The sequence below is a fragment of the Neopsephotus bourkii genome, unplaced genomic scaffold (assembly GCF_033783945.1).
Source record: "Neopsephotus bourkii isolate Nb327-2 ecotype Australia unplaced genomic scaffold, CSIRO-AGI_Nbou_v1 NB_716, whole genome shotgun sequence".
NCBI classification, from domain to species: domain Eukaryota; kingdom Metazoa; phylum Chordata; class Aves; order Psittaciformes; family Psittacidae; genus Neopsephotus; species Neopsephotus bourkii.
The window spans coordinates 492039-506949 of record NW_026901215.1 but is presented as its reverse complement, the minus strand read 5'-3'; the positions used below and the strand labels follow the sequence as shown (position 1 = coordinate 506949).

General features: G+C 58.1%; 1 long non-coding RNA gene across 1 annotated transcript; it reads right to left on the bottom strand.

Moving 5' to 3' along the window:
• Nucleotides 1-389: 389 nt before the first annotated feature.
• On the bottom strand, nucleotides 390-1843 carry LOC133212461 (uncharacterized). The gene is made up of 3 exons (XR_009725484.1): nucleotides 1508-1843; nucleotides 786-1199; nucleotides 390-541 (listed from the first exon to the last, which is right to left on the bottom strand). It is a non-coding gene; the product is annotated as an uncharacterized LOC133212461 (long non-coding RNA).
• Nucleotides 1844-14911: the final 13068 nt, after the last annotated feature.

Genomic DNA, 14911 nt, shown 5'->3' with positions numbered 1-14911 from the left:
GCAGGCGTTAATTCACCACTGCCTGGGCTCTCTCATAAAAGCCAGCTCTGCTTGCTGGAATGGGTTGTGTTTTGTTTTGATGAATGGACACACAGCTGACCTGAACGTGCTGCACTGTTTCCTCCCTGTGTCAGTAGAGGTCTGTCCAGTCCCATCCCACAAGCCTTTGTGCATCCTAAAGCAGCATCCTCTAAAAGGTTAAAAATAAACTGCAAAAGTTGCTTGTTCGAGGGGAGTAGATGGGCTGCAGTGTGTGCTGTAAAGCAGTCATAGACTGGTTTGGGTTGGAAGGGACCTTAAAGCTCCTCCAGTTCCAGCCCCCTGCCACAGGCAGGGACACCTTCCACTAGAGCAGCTTGCTCCAACCCCAGTCCAACCTGCTCTGAACATCAACCAAGGTGATTGTCAGCATCACCGCCAGACAGGGGCTGCCTGCTCCCTGGTACAGCACCCCTGGCCACCAGCTCAGGGCCACCTCCATGGCAGGTCAATCCTGCACCTTACTGGCAGCCAATGTGGCATCCAGGCTGGAGTCACCATCCTAAAAGGAACGGGTTGAATAATTCACATTGGAAATAACGATTTCAGGGCAGGTATGGGAAGGCAGGCACGGGAAGGCAGGTGAGGAAGGCAGGCAGGGGAAGGAAGGCAAGAGAGACATGGAGCAAGCGTGAGGGGTTGCTGGAGAAGGCAGTTGCGAGGAGCTCTTTGATGGGCAGCTCCTTTGATCAGAGATGTGAATCTAGCCCTCACGTTCTCCCCGTGTGAGCCTGCTGCCTAATTACCAAATGGCAGGGCTGCCTGGAGTCCTCGGCATGTTGCTGTAATAGATTTCACCACGTCCAGCCTGGAGAAGGACATCGATCCTGCCGCAGCCACAGCCTCGTGCTAAACATTGCGTCCCATCGATTTTCCTTTGCTTTTTGCTTTTCTTCCCTTTTCCCTTCTTTCTTTTTTAAAGAAAAAGAAAAAAGAATATTCTTTATTTTCATTAAATCATTAATCAGGGAGAAATCTACATTTTTATCATTTCTATGGCTGGAGAGGAAGAGAGGAAAGTTATATTGCCATAGAAACCGTTCCCTACCATTCTCAGCCTCGGAGCAGTCCCTCTTGTGCTGTCTCTTGTCAAAAGGCGTAATTGTTGCTCCTGATCTTCACTGCTCAATTAGCAGTGATGTCTCCCTTCAAGTTAATTGCTGGAGATGGGAGGAAGTAGGACAAATGTAACCTTTTAGATGAAAAGATCTCTCTCCCCCTTCTTCCCCCCCCTTTCCTTGCTTGTGTGCACTCGGGGCCCTTCTGTAGTGAGATACAGTGGGGGGGAGCCCCACTAGTGGAGCAGGAGTCACCACATGCTCCATCACTCCCACACAGCACCAGGCTGGGGACCCCTCCCCATCTTCCTCATCCTTTTATCCATGGAAGAACCCCCTTTATATCCCCCCCTCTGTTCCCTCAACCTCTTGCATCAGCATCACCGCCAGCTCAGCCTCTCCCCAGTCACCTCCATGCTGATGGTGTCACATCTCCTGGTGCTGGGGCAACCCTCATGGACGCTCCGGGGTTGCTCACGTGGGCTGGTCCCATGCTGCAGCAGCAACAGCACTCGATGGGTTCACAGGGATGGGGTGGCTTTGGCCCAGGAGCAGAGGGACAGCTGCACATGCCCAGAACTAAAAGCTGGTGACACAACAGGGCTGAGCATGGGGATATAGATGGGAAAAGAAGTGTGAGGCTTTTTTCCTGCAGAACTAAACCCCAGAACAGCAGCACAGCTCACAAACGTGTTTGATGGGAGCAGGGACCCTGGTGGGAGGAGAGCTCAGAAACGGTGCTGGGGCAGGGGTTTCAGCCTCGAGGAAAGCCAGACAAGCCAGGCAATACGTTAAGAAGAGAAATGTGGCAGCTGCCTGTACTTTTGTCATCCAAAGAAGAGCCCTTAAACAATGACTGGAGTGTTTGGAAGACACAAATCACCCTAACCAGGCACACGTGGAGAGCACAGACACATGCGGTGATGCCAAGCATGCACAGCAGACTGGATGGGCAGCAGCAGCAGTGGGGATGGGCACCAGGAATCACCCCAAAGCGAGGACAAGACAGCCTGGCCAAGCCTACAGCACAGGACCCCCTCCCCATGGAGCAGCCAATGGAACAAATGAGCTCCTGAAGCTCAGGGCGGTGGTGAAGGGAACGTGGCAGCTGGTGAGCAGTGGTAGATGGAGGGTGCCAGGGCATCCAAAGAGCTGTCTCACAGGCAGGAGATGGATGCAAGGAAAGAGGCTGTCACCACCCATGGGGGACACTGGGGCAAGGGGACACTCCCCAAGGGTTCTCCAGGGTGGAACCCATGTCACTTCCAGCTCTGAAGCTCAGCTGAGAGACACTCACCTCCTTCAGCAAGCCCAGGGCAGCAGCAGACCAAGCTAAACCCCACTCACTATAACCAGCCCTCATTCAAAGCAAAACCTTGCTGCTGCTTAGCAAACCACTTGCAAGGGGATCTTGCTGAGGGGCAGATGGATGCACTGCTCATCCCCACTCCTGCTCTTGGGGTAACACGCAGCTTCAGGCTGGTCCCTAATTGTGTAGACCTGATGGACAGCAAAAAAGTTTGGGAGTGAGGTGCGATGGAAGTCATGAAGCAAGGGGAGCTCTCACCTTGAGATGATGGCAAGGAACATGGGCAGAGCTGCTCACACCTTGAGCAGCGGCAAGAGATGCTAGGAGCCCACAGAATGATGGTCCTGACCATGCCCCTCCGGCTGATCTTCTCCTTCCATTCTGCCAAGTCAGACAGTAATTACTGACTTTCATCTCACGGAGTGGGGATTGGGGCAGCCAATCTCAGGAAGCCAGAACTAGGTTATCCTCCCGCTCCCGTCACTCGCAAGACGCATTGCTGAGCACATCCACCCTCGGTCCCTGCGCAGTGGCAATCTCTACCTCACCCGCCCAAGGCCACTGCGTCTCTACCTGGATGCTGCTGGGCTGAGCTCCAGCACCGTGTGCCCTGGCTCCTTGTGAGCTTGGTTTGCAGGTCTGAGACAAGGACCCACCCCACCACTGTGCATCAGGATCACAGAATTAGGGTTAGAAGAGACCCCTGGGGATCATCTAGGCCAATCCCCCCACCAAGGAGGGCTGTAAATGCTGTCCTGGCCATGCATATGTACCTTCTATGATGCCTGCCATGCTCCTTCTGTAGAGCTTCCGATGCTCTGGGAAGTCTTTAAGCCAAGTGAGGATGAAAAGAAGCATTGCGGGGGGCTGAGCACATGGAGGAACAACTCGAGGATGCTTCCCTGTGTGGATGAGCTCTTCCCTGGCCCCTTGGCTCCGGAAGGCACAGAAGAACAATTGCCAAGCTGGGGGCTCAGCTCCCGCTTCCCTTCCGCTGGAGGCAAACAAGCCCTTAACATTTAAGCAAGTGCCTGTGCTTGTGGAGGCACGCGGGGGGCCGAGTGCTCACTTCAGAGCACCTCGTGACTCAGGTCGGGAGGAAGATGATGGGGAGGAGAGTACCCAAAGGCTGCTCCACTGCGGGAGGTGAGGGCGTCCATCACCCTGGCGCCTGGGCCCCACCGTTAAAGCTCCCCCTGAGCACTGCATGAATGTCAGGTTTACATTTGATTTCCCCTGCGCCAGGTAAGGAGGGGCCAGCAGGCTTGGAGAGGGATCACACGTGGCAGCTTTTAATAGCAACCCGCCCGCCTGTCACTGGCTCCTCATCATTCCTCTTGAAACGGTTGCTAATTACCAACAAGCTGGTGTTTGTGCTCCGGGTGTGACGTTCCCCTCGGCTCCCCCTCCTCCTGCTCTGCACCCAAGCTGTCGCCAGCAACATGGGGGGTTTTGGGGAATGTGGGACTTGCTCCAGACCTGGCTCCTTCTGGAGATGGACCTAAGTGTGGGTGGAAAATGGCTGTATTCTGCTTTCCCCTCCCTTCCCATTTTCAGGGAGGGATGGACCCTCTGGAGGTGTTAAACCTGAGGAGTCAGGGCTTTGGGACCACACAAGCCACCCCCTCCCAGCCTGGTGATGCTCTGCTGGACCAGTGCCACCAGCTCTGCCTGGGCAAGACGTGCACCCCTGTGCCATATCAGTGTGCCCCACGCATTGCCCCTTTAGACCCTTGCCATGGGTCGTGCCCAAGCTCCCTGGACACCAAGACTTGGGTGGTGGCAATGTCAACAGCTTTTGTCTCCCAGCTGCTTCCCTGAGACGTGACACCATTTTCTGCCGTGCTTGAAGAGGCTGGGGAATGGCCAGGGATGGGATGTGATGGGGATCTGCTGTCAGTGATGCTCTGCAGGGACTGGGAGCACCAGTCCTCAGGGGCTCTGATCCCATTGGACACCTTCACACCTCACCCTGTGTTTCGGATCCCTCCTGGAGCAGCATGAGCCATTGGGGGCGGGAAGACAGGATTGGGGAAGGGGCTTCACCCCAACAGCCTGCACCCCAGTGTTACCCAAGCACTGGGTCTGCCCCATGCCAGCCACCCCCTCCCCTACCGCGGCAGCGAGCGCTCCAGCATCACCTCATTGCATGCAGTGCCTGGCGAGGGGCTGGAGGGGGCGATGTCTGCTGAGGTCAATTCCAATCATTCCCAATGCAGGGATGCCATTTGGGACCCACTTAAGGTGGAAGACCCCTGCAAAAGGTTCTGGTCCACAGCACCCGCAGCAGCTCCCTGCTCCCCTCCATGTCCCAGCTGCATACAGAACCCCATGGTTCTCCAGTGGGTTACTACACATGGAGTCTCAACGCTCACGAATGCTCCTTCTAGCCCAGTGTAATCTTCTTCCCTCCGGCACCAGAGATGCTGATGGGGTGGGAAAGGGGGGGAAGCTATATGGGACATCCCCAGCTTTACCCTCCCACCTCCTGAACGTGGTTTCTGTGTTGGAAAGGGACCAAAGCAGGTGCTTTGCTGCCTGGGGAGCCCACCCAGCGCGGGGAGAGGCACCCCAAGGCACGCAGCTCCGGCTGCCACCCGGGTGAGTGACAGCTCCCAGCCCCCCGGCCCACCTCCCCCCTTGTCAATCCAACAGGGAATTATTTATCCTGACAATAGCAATTGTCTGCATGGGCCCTTCCCCCTCCCCAGCACCTACCCCGACAAAGGAAATCATCCTGATATGAAAGGGAAAATTAAATTACCCCAATAAAGACTTAGTGCAGCTTTAATGACATCACCAGACTCAGGCGCTAATTAGCCGAGTACAAAGGGAGCTAAATGTGAAAACGTGCATTTCTGTTCCCTCTTCTCCTGTCGGAGAGCGTCGGGAGCGGGAGCAGGCATGGCAGGGGGAGATGCTCCCACCCGGCCCCGTGCCAGGCTGGCTGCTGCCCGCGATGCCTGGGGAAAGAGATTCCCAAGGCTGGGAGGTGCATGGAGCAGCTGGAGCCCGTTTGGATCCAAGCAGGGATCACTGCGGTGCCCATGCCTTGGATCCTGCTCCCGGCCATACCTGGACACTGTGCTGTGCCCCTGTGCCATGGGCGTGCAGCTGCATGGTGCGTGCCTTGCCTCTGCACAGTGTCTGCATCTGAGCGCCTCGCATGGTACTGAGCTGCATGGCTCACACCTCACACAGTGAGTGTGCACTGCACACACACACAGTACTGCACTGCACACACACACTGCACAGCACACACACACTGCACTCCACACACACACTGCACTGCACTGCACACACTGCACTGCACAGCTCACACACTGCACTGCACTGCACACACTGCAGTGCACAGCTCACACACACTGTACTGCATACACACACTGCACTGTACAGCTTGCACCTCCCACATGAGCATGCACTGCACACACACACTGTACTGCACTGCACACACACATGCACTGTACTGCAGACACACACTGCACTGCACTGCACACACACTGTATGCACTGCATACACTGCACAGCTCACACCTCCCACATGAGTGCGCACTGCACACACACACTGTACTGCACTGCACACACTGCACTGCACAGCTCACACCTCCCTCATGAGCATGCACTGCACACACACACTGAACTGCACTGCACACACACACACTGCACTTCATACACACACTGCGCTCGCACCTCCCACATGAGCATGCACTGCGCACACACACCACACACACACTGTATGCACTGCATACACACTATGCTGCACAGCTCACACTTCCCATGAGTGTGCACTGTGCACACACACTTCACTGCACAGCTCACACCTCCCACATGAGCATGACCTGCATACACACACTGCACTGCAGAGATCACCGTTTTGCAGTGAGTGTGCACTGCACATGCACACACTGCACAGCTCAGACCTCCCACATGAGCATGACCTGCACACACACACTGCACTGCAGAGATCACCGTTTTGCAGTGAGTGTGCACTGCACACACACACCTCACCGCACTGCACAGCCCACACCTCCTGCAATGAGCATGCACTGCACACGCCTCACTGCACTGAAGAGCCTCACTGCACTGAAGAGCTCACACCTTGCATAGTGAGCATTCACTGGCACACAAACACCTCACTGCACTGCACAACTCACAACTCCCACCTGAGCATGCACTTCACACACACACTGCACTGCAGAGCTCACACTTACACTGTGTTTGTGCACTGCACACGCACACACTGCACTGCACGGCTCACACCTCCTACAGTGAATGTGCACTGTGCACACCCTTCACCTCACTGCACTGCACAACTCACAACTCCCACCTGAGCATGCACTTCACACACACACTGCACTGCAGAGCTCACACTTACACTGTTTGTGCACTGCACACACACACACTGCACTGCACGGCTCACACCTCCTACAGTGAATGTGCACTGTGCACACCCTTCACCTCACTGCACTGCACAACTCACAACTCCCACCTGAGCATGCACTTCACACACACACTGCACTGCAGAGCTCACACTTACACTGTTTGTGCACTGCACACACACACTGCACTGCACGGCTCACACCTCCTACAGTGAATGTGCACTGTGCACACCCTTCACCTCACTGCACTGCACAACTCACAACTCCCACCTGAGCATGCACTTCACACACACACGCACTGCATGGCTCACACCTCCCACAGTGAATGTGCACTGTGCACACCCTTCACATTGCAGTGCACGTTCACAGCTCACTGCATGCACAGCACACTGCAGGCGTGCACACGCAGCACGTCACCCACCCCTCACACTGCACATGCAGCAGTGCCACATGCCATTCATCCTGTACCTGTAACACTTGTGCACCCCACCTCCCACACACCCTGCACATCCACACACCCCCACTGCACCCCTAAACTGCACCAGCACACGCTCACACCGCTTGCAGACACCCTTGCCCGAGCTCCATGTCGTAGAATCATTCAATAGTTTGTGTTAGAAGGGACTTTCAAAGGTCACTGGGGAGCATGCCCCTGACACCCAGGCCAGTGCCAGCACCTCCCTGGGAGCTGTGCTGAAGCCTAACACCCTCCTTCCTCCCCACACACCATCAATGCATCATTCCTGTTTGCTCTGTGCAGGCTCAGCTGCCTCCCGTGCAGGCAGCATGCACTGCTGTGTCCCCCATCACTGCAGACCCCAGCCCTGGCATCCCCCATCCTCCCGGCCATGGACTCACCGGTGCAGCGATGCCGGTGTTCTTCCAGCCCCATCTGAACAGCAGCAGCACTGAGCTGCCGGTGGGTGCTGCCAGCACCACGGAGCTGATCAGCATCGGGCTGCCAGAGCTGGTGGGACCCACACAGGGCCAGGGGGGCTCCTGCAACACCCCATAGGCAGCGAGCCCTGGCCCTGGGGCTGCCCAGTGGGACCAGCGCATGCCTGGGCAGGAAGATAAGGAGGATAAGGGATAAAGGGAGGGGGGGCATCTTTTCATCCCTTAATTTCCTCCATATCTGGGGCTGTATTTCCCATTGGAAGTGCTGCTACATCCAATCCCCCCACCTGGATAATTTCCCACCCGGAGTGGCCATGGCAATGCGGGGGGGGACTCCAGTAGAGGCACCAGTGTTGCCCGCAGTGCCGGAGGCCGCCGGTTGAGGGGGGGGGGGGGGAAGCTTCTAATACGTAAAGCTTCACTTTAATTAAAGCTTAAATTATCCACAAAGCCAGGATGTGGCTGCTTCCACCCTGAACCTCGCCCCAGCCCTTTGGTCTGCACTCACAGCCACTCCCCAGCCTTGGAAATAACTTGGGGGGGGGGGGGCAATTTATTGACCTCTGCTCCTTGCAGGCTGTTCCCTATCGCCTGCTCAGGCTGGGCTGGCAGCAGAGGAGCTGCCCCAGTGCCACCATTTCTCCCGCTGGCCCCAGGGGATGCTGGCACACCCTGGACAGGCAGCTCTGCCTGCAGCCTCGCTGCTGGCTCCCTGTGGTGTGGCACTGCTTGGGGACCAGCTGACCCACTGGTGACCTAAGGAGATGATGGTCACTCCCACCCCGCTCCCCTCGCTGGGGTTCATTCGAGAGGGACGGGTGCGAATGCCTCCGCGCCTCCTTAAAATGACATAGCTGGTCTCCATGGCAACTCTTCTCTGCCTTTCGCCTCAGACCAAGAGCATCATCTGCTCCATCATCCCTGCAGGCCAGGGCCGGCCTCCCCAGAAAGGGGCTGAAGAGATGCTGGGACTGCTGGACCCCCCTGCCCCACACCTCTGCCCTGGTGGCAGTGCCAGCTCATGTGGCTCCCGGTGTCTGCTCCATGCCCAGCTATGGGGACCCATCTGGCTGCAGCATCCCTGTTTCCCCCTTCCCACTGCAGCCAGTGCTGTGGGATGCATGGCCACAATGCAGCCTGCCAGGGCTGTGTCTGGATGGTGCTGGCACCACTGGTGATGCCGTGCGGCCTCTGTCCACCCCAAAGGCATTCGTATTCATACGAAAGCCCCTTTGCTCCAAATCCATCTCCTCCTGCAAACACTGGGTGTGCTGGGAGCATCGCTGCAGAGCTGCACCAGCGATACCAACCTGCCCATCAACCACTCAGACCCTGCTGTGAAAATGAGAGGACAGAGCAGAGCGGCAGGGAAATTGCTCTGCTCTCCATCAAATTCCACCACCCCCTGCCTGGCACGGCGGGGCTGGCCTCAGCCTCCAACCTGGCACATCCCTGCCTTTCCCTTAAACCTCGCTAAGCTGTGGTGTGGTAGCAGAGCTGTGGTGGATCTGGCCGTCCTTCTCCATCCCTGGGCAGGCAGGGCCCAAGGATGTGGATCTGTGGTGGGGAAGAGGGAGATGTGTGCTCAAGGAAGGATGGAGGCATGTGTGGCACATAAGAAGTGAAGGTGCGTGTGCATGGGGGCACACATGCTGGGATGAAGGGGTGCGCACACCAGAGTGAACACAAGGCGTAAAGGGGAGCTTGCACACAGGGATGGAGATTTGTGCATGCACTCACAGGGGATGTATGTGTGCATGTGGCGGGGTGGGGAGTGAGGGTGTTACAGAGGTGTGTGCATCCCTTAATGCCACATCTTCCCCTCCAGACTGCACAGGCTTTGTGTTGCATCACACCCATTCCTGCCCGGGGATCCAGCCTGTGCCTGGCTCCCCAGGAGCCGCCTTCCTCCTCCCTATGGCTCCTTTGTCGGGCGGCTGTTCCTGATACCCACGCAGCATCTCCCCGTGCTTGGTCTCGCCCCATTACCCCCCACTGTCCGCCGGGAGCCGCACGCTGCTGCCTCCCCGCAGCATCCCAGTGTGTGGGAGTGTTTGTTTCTAGGGCTGCTGCAGAGCCGGGACCTGTGTGGGCACCCTGCACCCCCAGCACGGCCGGGCACCCTCTGAGCTGTGCCCCTGTGCGCGCTGCTCTGCAAACCCCCTTGTGGAGGGAGTTCATCTCTCCCAGCACAACCAGCCGCATCTGCACCTAGTGTCCCACTTTATCAGCCCCAGTGCAGCCTCCAGGCGTGCCTGAGGTCCTGCTGCTGTGTTAAACTTCCCTCTCTTGAGGCAGATGTGTCCTGAGGTCTCCTGCAGCCCCTCCAGCCTCACTGGGGTTTGTGAAGCGTACCTGATGTGTTGAGCTTGCCCTGCCCTCCCTGCACATCTGAGTCCAGCAAGGAAGCCTGCCTGTGCCAGGGCCTCAGGGATGTGCTCCTGCTGGCCTCTGTGTCCTCGACCCGGGACACTGGTCTGTTTGCCTTAGATTACAGAGAGACAGGAAAAGCTGAGCCACAGGGGGATCCCAAGGAGAGCAAACACATTCCCTGGCTGCACCCACACTTTAAAATACCTGAGTGGGTGCATTTGAGTCCCACGGTGCAGCTGGAGGTGCGCAGGGTGAGGGCATGGAGGTGGCAATCTGCACGCCATGGGGCACTGACAGCTATTGAGCTGATGAGAGGATAAATAGAGGCTCAGCCTAAGTGGGCAGATCCACTTGGCACCAAGCTCTCTTTGCAATGAGACAGCCTATGGGGGAGATGACAGGATCTTGCTTTAGAGGCACCCTGTGGTGTTGGAGCACTAAGATGCAGCTCCCAAAAGGACTTAGTGAAAGGGCAAGGGGATGGTGATGGGTCGGAGGGTGCACATGGAGTGCTACTGGGGTCCTGCTGGATGCAGGCTGCTGCAGAGGGGCAAACTCTGCTTAGATGACGTGGCACAGGGGGGCTGAGCCACTGCAGCCCGCTCATGCACTGATAAGAGCATCCATGGCTCTCTGCGGGCACAGGGCCAGGGCCATGGCCACGGCCAGCACATGGGACAGGGTCGGGATGCTGCAGCCCATCCCCGCACTCGCTGGCCTCTCATTTGTTCTCATTAAGGGCTGGCAGGGTGTCTAATTAGGCGGCGTGAGTGCCAGCGCCCTGCTGACAGGCACCTGTGCAGACAGACCTCCTCCTCGGCCTGCCTCGTAATTAGCTTGCAGGATGCTGCCGCGCCGCCCGGCAGGACCTGCTCTGGCACCGGCAAGCAAAGCTCTTCCTCGCCGGGATGTGGCACGGCTCCAGGCCCTGCCGACCGCTGCCGTGATGGCACTCCTGGCACTGCAGCCCCGCGCCATGCCAACCCCATGGCCATGGCAGCTGCAGGGAGCATCCTCCTGCATCCCGCTCCCATGGGTACCACTGCAGCCCAGCCACGTGCTGGTGCCACCAGGAGCCCGATGCACAGAGCAGGATCACCCCACCGTGGGCAAGCAGCTTTTTTTACCCCCTTATTCACCCCATGGCAGCGCTCCAGGCACTTTGGATCCATGGGGGGAGCAAGCCATGGCTCTCCATGCCCACTTGTATGTGCCCAACCAAGCTGCTCGTGAGCAGGAGGATGGTGAGGATGGGCTGGATGCCTTTACAGCCTTGTGAACTGTGCAGGGATAATGAGCCAGCGGCCGCTTTAATTAGATTAATTGGCTCCCATTCGACTCCAGAAGAGCTGTCAGGCTGCAAGTGTGTTCCTGCTGTACCTGGGTAATTACAGCACCACGGCCGCCACTCTGCAGCGCTTATGGCCACTGAGAACCAGCACCGGGCAAAACCCTGCTGGTGAGATGCTGCCAGGCAAGGGGAGCTATAGATACCAAAATAAACCTAAGAACAAGAGGAGGAGGATGATCAGGGACACCCGAGGATGCTCCTGGCCCTGGGGAAGGGGCAGAGCTCAGAAGAGCAAAGGGCTGGACCTTCTGAGGAGCTGGAGCCCAGGGATGGGGTTTGAGAAGTGCAGGAGCAGAGGATGGGGATCAGGGTCAGGGAAGGAGCCAGAAAGATGTTGGGGTAGGAGACAGAGGATGGGGTGCCCTGGTTGGGGACAGCATCTGGAGCACCCAGATGACCACAGGCAGTGGGGGAAGCTGTGCCCAAGCCCTGGGGGCTGGCAGAGAGGGGTGGGTGGTGGGATCAGGCTGTGTTCCTGAGGTCTGTGCCCAGAGGAAGAGGATGGTGCTGACGTCAGTGAGCGGGCAGGGCCGGGCAGGTGATGCAGGGCATTTCCCAGTCCTGCCAGGCACGGGCACATCTCGCTGCTGGCACTGGAGCCATGCAGAGGCACTGGCTATTTATAAAAGCCACTAGTGAGAGAAGCAAGGAGGTGACAGCCTTAAAATAACCACCTGGGCTGGGGTGGCGAGGAGCCACTTCCCCCCGGCTGCAGAGGGGGAGGCAGCACCGGGGGCTATTTTTATCCCTCTTGTCCTCAGCCTGTTATTACAGCGCTGGCCTGCAGTGCCCACGGCAGCTGGAGCTGCAGCCTTTGCCCACGCACATGGCCTGTGAGCCAGGGACCGGTGCTTGCCTGCAGGCACAACCTGGGATGCAGAAAGGATGGGGAGCAGGAACTTAGGGCTCCAGGGGAGCAAGTAATGTGCCAGACACCCCTCCACATCCCCAGCAGACACCCCAAGGGCCCTCTGAGCACCAGGGCTGCTGCAGGTGGATGGTACCCTCAAGGTTTGCCCAGATGTGGGATGCCAGCAGCTCCAGCAGCATCCCAGGGTGTTTCCCAAAGGAGAGGCACAGGCTGGAAAGAGACCCCTGCACACACATATGTGCAGAGCATCCAGCTGATCCTACACATCAGTGGGTGTCATGGGGACAAGCTGGACCCTGCACCCTCCAGAGACAGAGGAGGAAAAGGGCTTGCAGGTAAGGTGGATACCCCTGAGTGCTGTGCATGCCACCTGAGCTGGCATCCTAGTGTGGAGGGCACACACTGCCCACTTCTGTGTGGGTTTATCACACAGCTCAGCAATGAGACCAAAAACCCCATAGCAGCTCCCCAGGAGCACCTATATGGATCCTGTAGCCCACGAGCCCTACATGTTCCTATAGGATACCAACATGTACAACTCCTGACCACAGAACAGGTCACCACAGATCCCCGAGGGCCAGTGCAACACCGCGGGGTGCCTGCCCACCCTCTGATCCGCAGCATGTCCTTGTTGTGCCCACTTGTGCCCAGGTGATGCCCGCACAGACCTCACACCCCCGCACATGGGGTGGCTGAGGAGGTGATGGCACTGCCAGGAGACGGGCAGAGGAAAGGGCTGGGAGAAGATGAGGGAGGAGGCTCCATCCTCAGGTGCGCGCAGGACACGTTCAGCTGAGAGCTTGTTAGCCAAGGCGTGAGCAGCCCTTGCAAAGAGCTGACGCGGCTGCAGCACTCGCATCCCCGGGGCTCCCGGGGGAGCCTGCGCTTCGATTCGTGCCGCGCCGCACACGAGGCCCCCAGCACAGACGCAGCTTGGATGGAGTTATTTTCTCGCTGGTGAATGTTAATCCTGGCTCAGTTAATGCCTCTGCAGCAGCTCGCCTGGGCCCCCCTCCAGCCTGGCTGCTGCCTGCGCTCCCCGGCAGCAAGCGAGGGGGAAGCGTGGGGCAGCTTCATCCCTATGGCTCACACTGGGATGCAGCTGGGCATGGCAAAGACAGAAGAGAGCACCGTGCCTGAGGTGGGGAGCAAAGAGCAGAGGGTGGATGAGCTGCTCTGCCCCAGGTTTGCTGTAAAGGAGGGACACCCTCACTACAGGGCCAAAGGGTGTCCCCAGGGCTTCTGTGTACCCATGGAGATGGGGATGGTTGTTAGCGGTGGGATGACGGAGTCTGGTACCGCCACCTCTGGTCCCACAGGGGATGTGGAGAAGAGCAGGATGGTGGGAGCAGGCAAAAGGCTTCCCCAGCTGGTGAGGAGAGGAGGATGTACTTGTGCAGTGTGATGGAGCCTGTCAGGTGTCCCTCCGACAGCGCATCCCGGGGGGCCTGCACCAGCAGTAACGAACAGCCTGGAGAGGAGGGGATTAACCGGGACGGCGGGGAGCTATTTCCTAAATGCTGGGTTTGCATTCCTGCGGAGGCTGGAACCGCGGCCACCCCGATGCCATCCCGGGAGCAGGTGCCTCCTCCCCATGGCTTCGGCAGGGAAATGCAGGCAGGGGAAGTGCGGGCAGGGGAAATGCAGCTCTGAGGGAGGGAGAGGGAGAGGGGGGCAGCAGGGCCTCAGCACAAGCAGGCAGAGGGGCAGTGGCAGCTCTGTCGCAGATGTCCCAGCATCCCCTGATGCTGGAAAGCCTTGGGCCCAGCCAGGCTCGATACTTTCCCTTTCATCCTCTGTTTAACTTCATTTCTACTGAACCTTTAAAGGAGAGACCAAACTCGCAGCGTACTACCCCATCCGCTGCTCAGAGGGGCTGGGATGCAGGTTGTTCCATTCCCTGCTTTGTCCAGGCTTTGGGGCATCCTAGCAAGAGTGGGATGAGGTTCCTGGACAGGCGAGACAGTTCGTATTTCTACGTGGGTTTAGCTGAGCTAAAACCAGCTCTGGGAGGAGGCTGGGCCAGTTTTGGAGTAATAATTATGTACAAAAAAAGCTTGGCCTTGTCCCTGTGGGGACGAGCTGCATCCAGCTCTGCTGCTCAGGATGTGCTGGGATCTGACAAGGCCATGGGGACCCCAGGGGCTCTTTCCCCTGCTCCAGCCAGCCTGCGGGCAGGGGGTGCCAGCCACCACCGTACACAGGGCTGGTGCCTGCTGCTGCCACATGGCCTGGTTCCCACCCCGGATTACCCCCTCCTCACTGAGTGCCAGATGGTGCCGTTGGGTTCCTGGGTGAGGCTTGACTCTGCTGGTGCCCGTGAGCAGGACCCCAGGAGAGCAGCAGCTCAGAGCCCTTCGGGTGCAGCTATTTCCCATCTGGAAACAGGAGCTTTGCAGCGAGGAACAGTCCCCAAAGCATCTTCCAGTGCTCTTCCTCACTTAGCAAACATCCCTCACACAGCGACCCCAGCCCGCTTTGGGGTGATCTCGCAGCCCTGCTTGCCTGCCTTTCCCAATTGCAGAGGACCCAGGTGGGCTTGAGGAGGGCAGGGAGATGCCCCGGTGCCAGGCAGCAGTACAGGTGCTGCCTGCCAGATTGCTGCCCATGGCCTCCGCTCAGCTCACAGTTATCT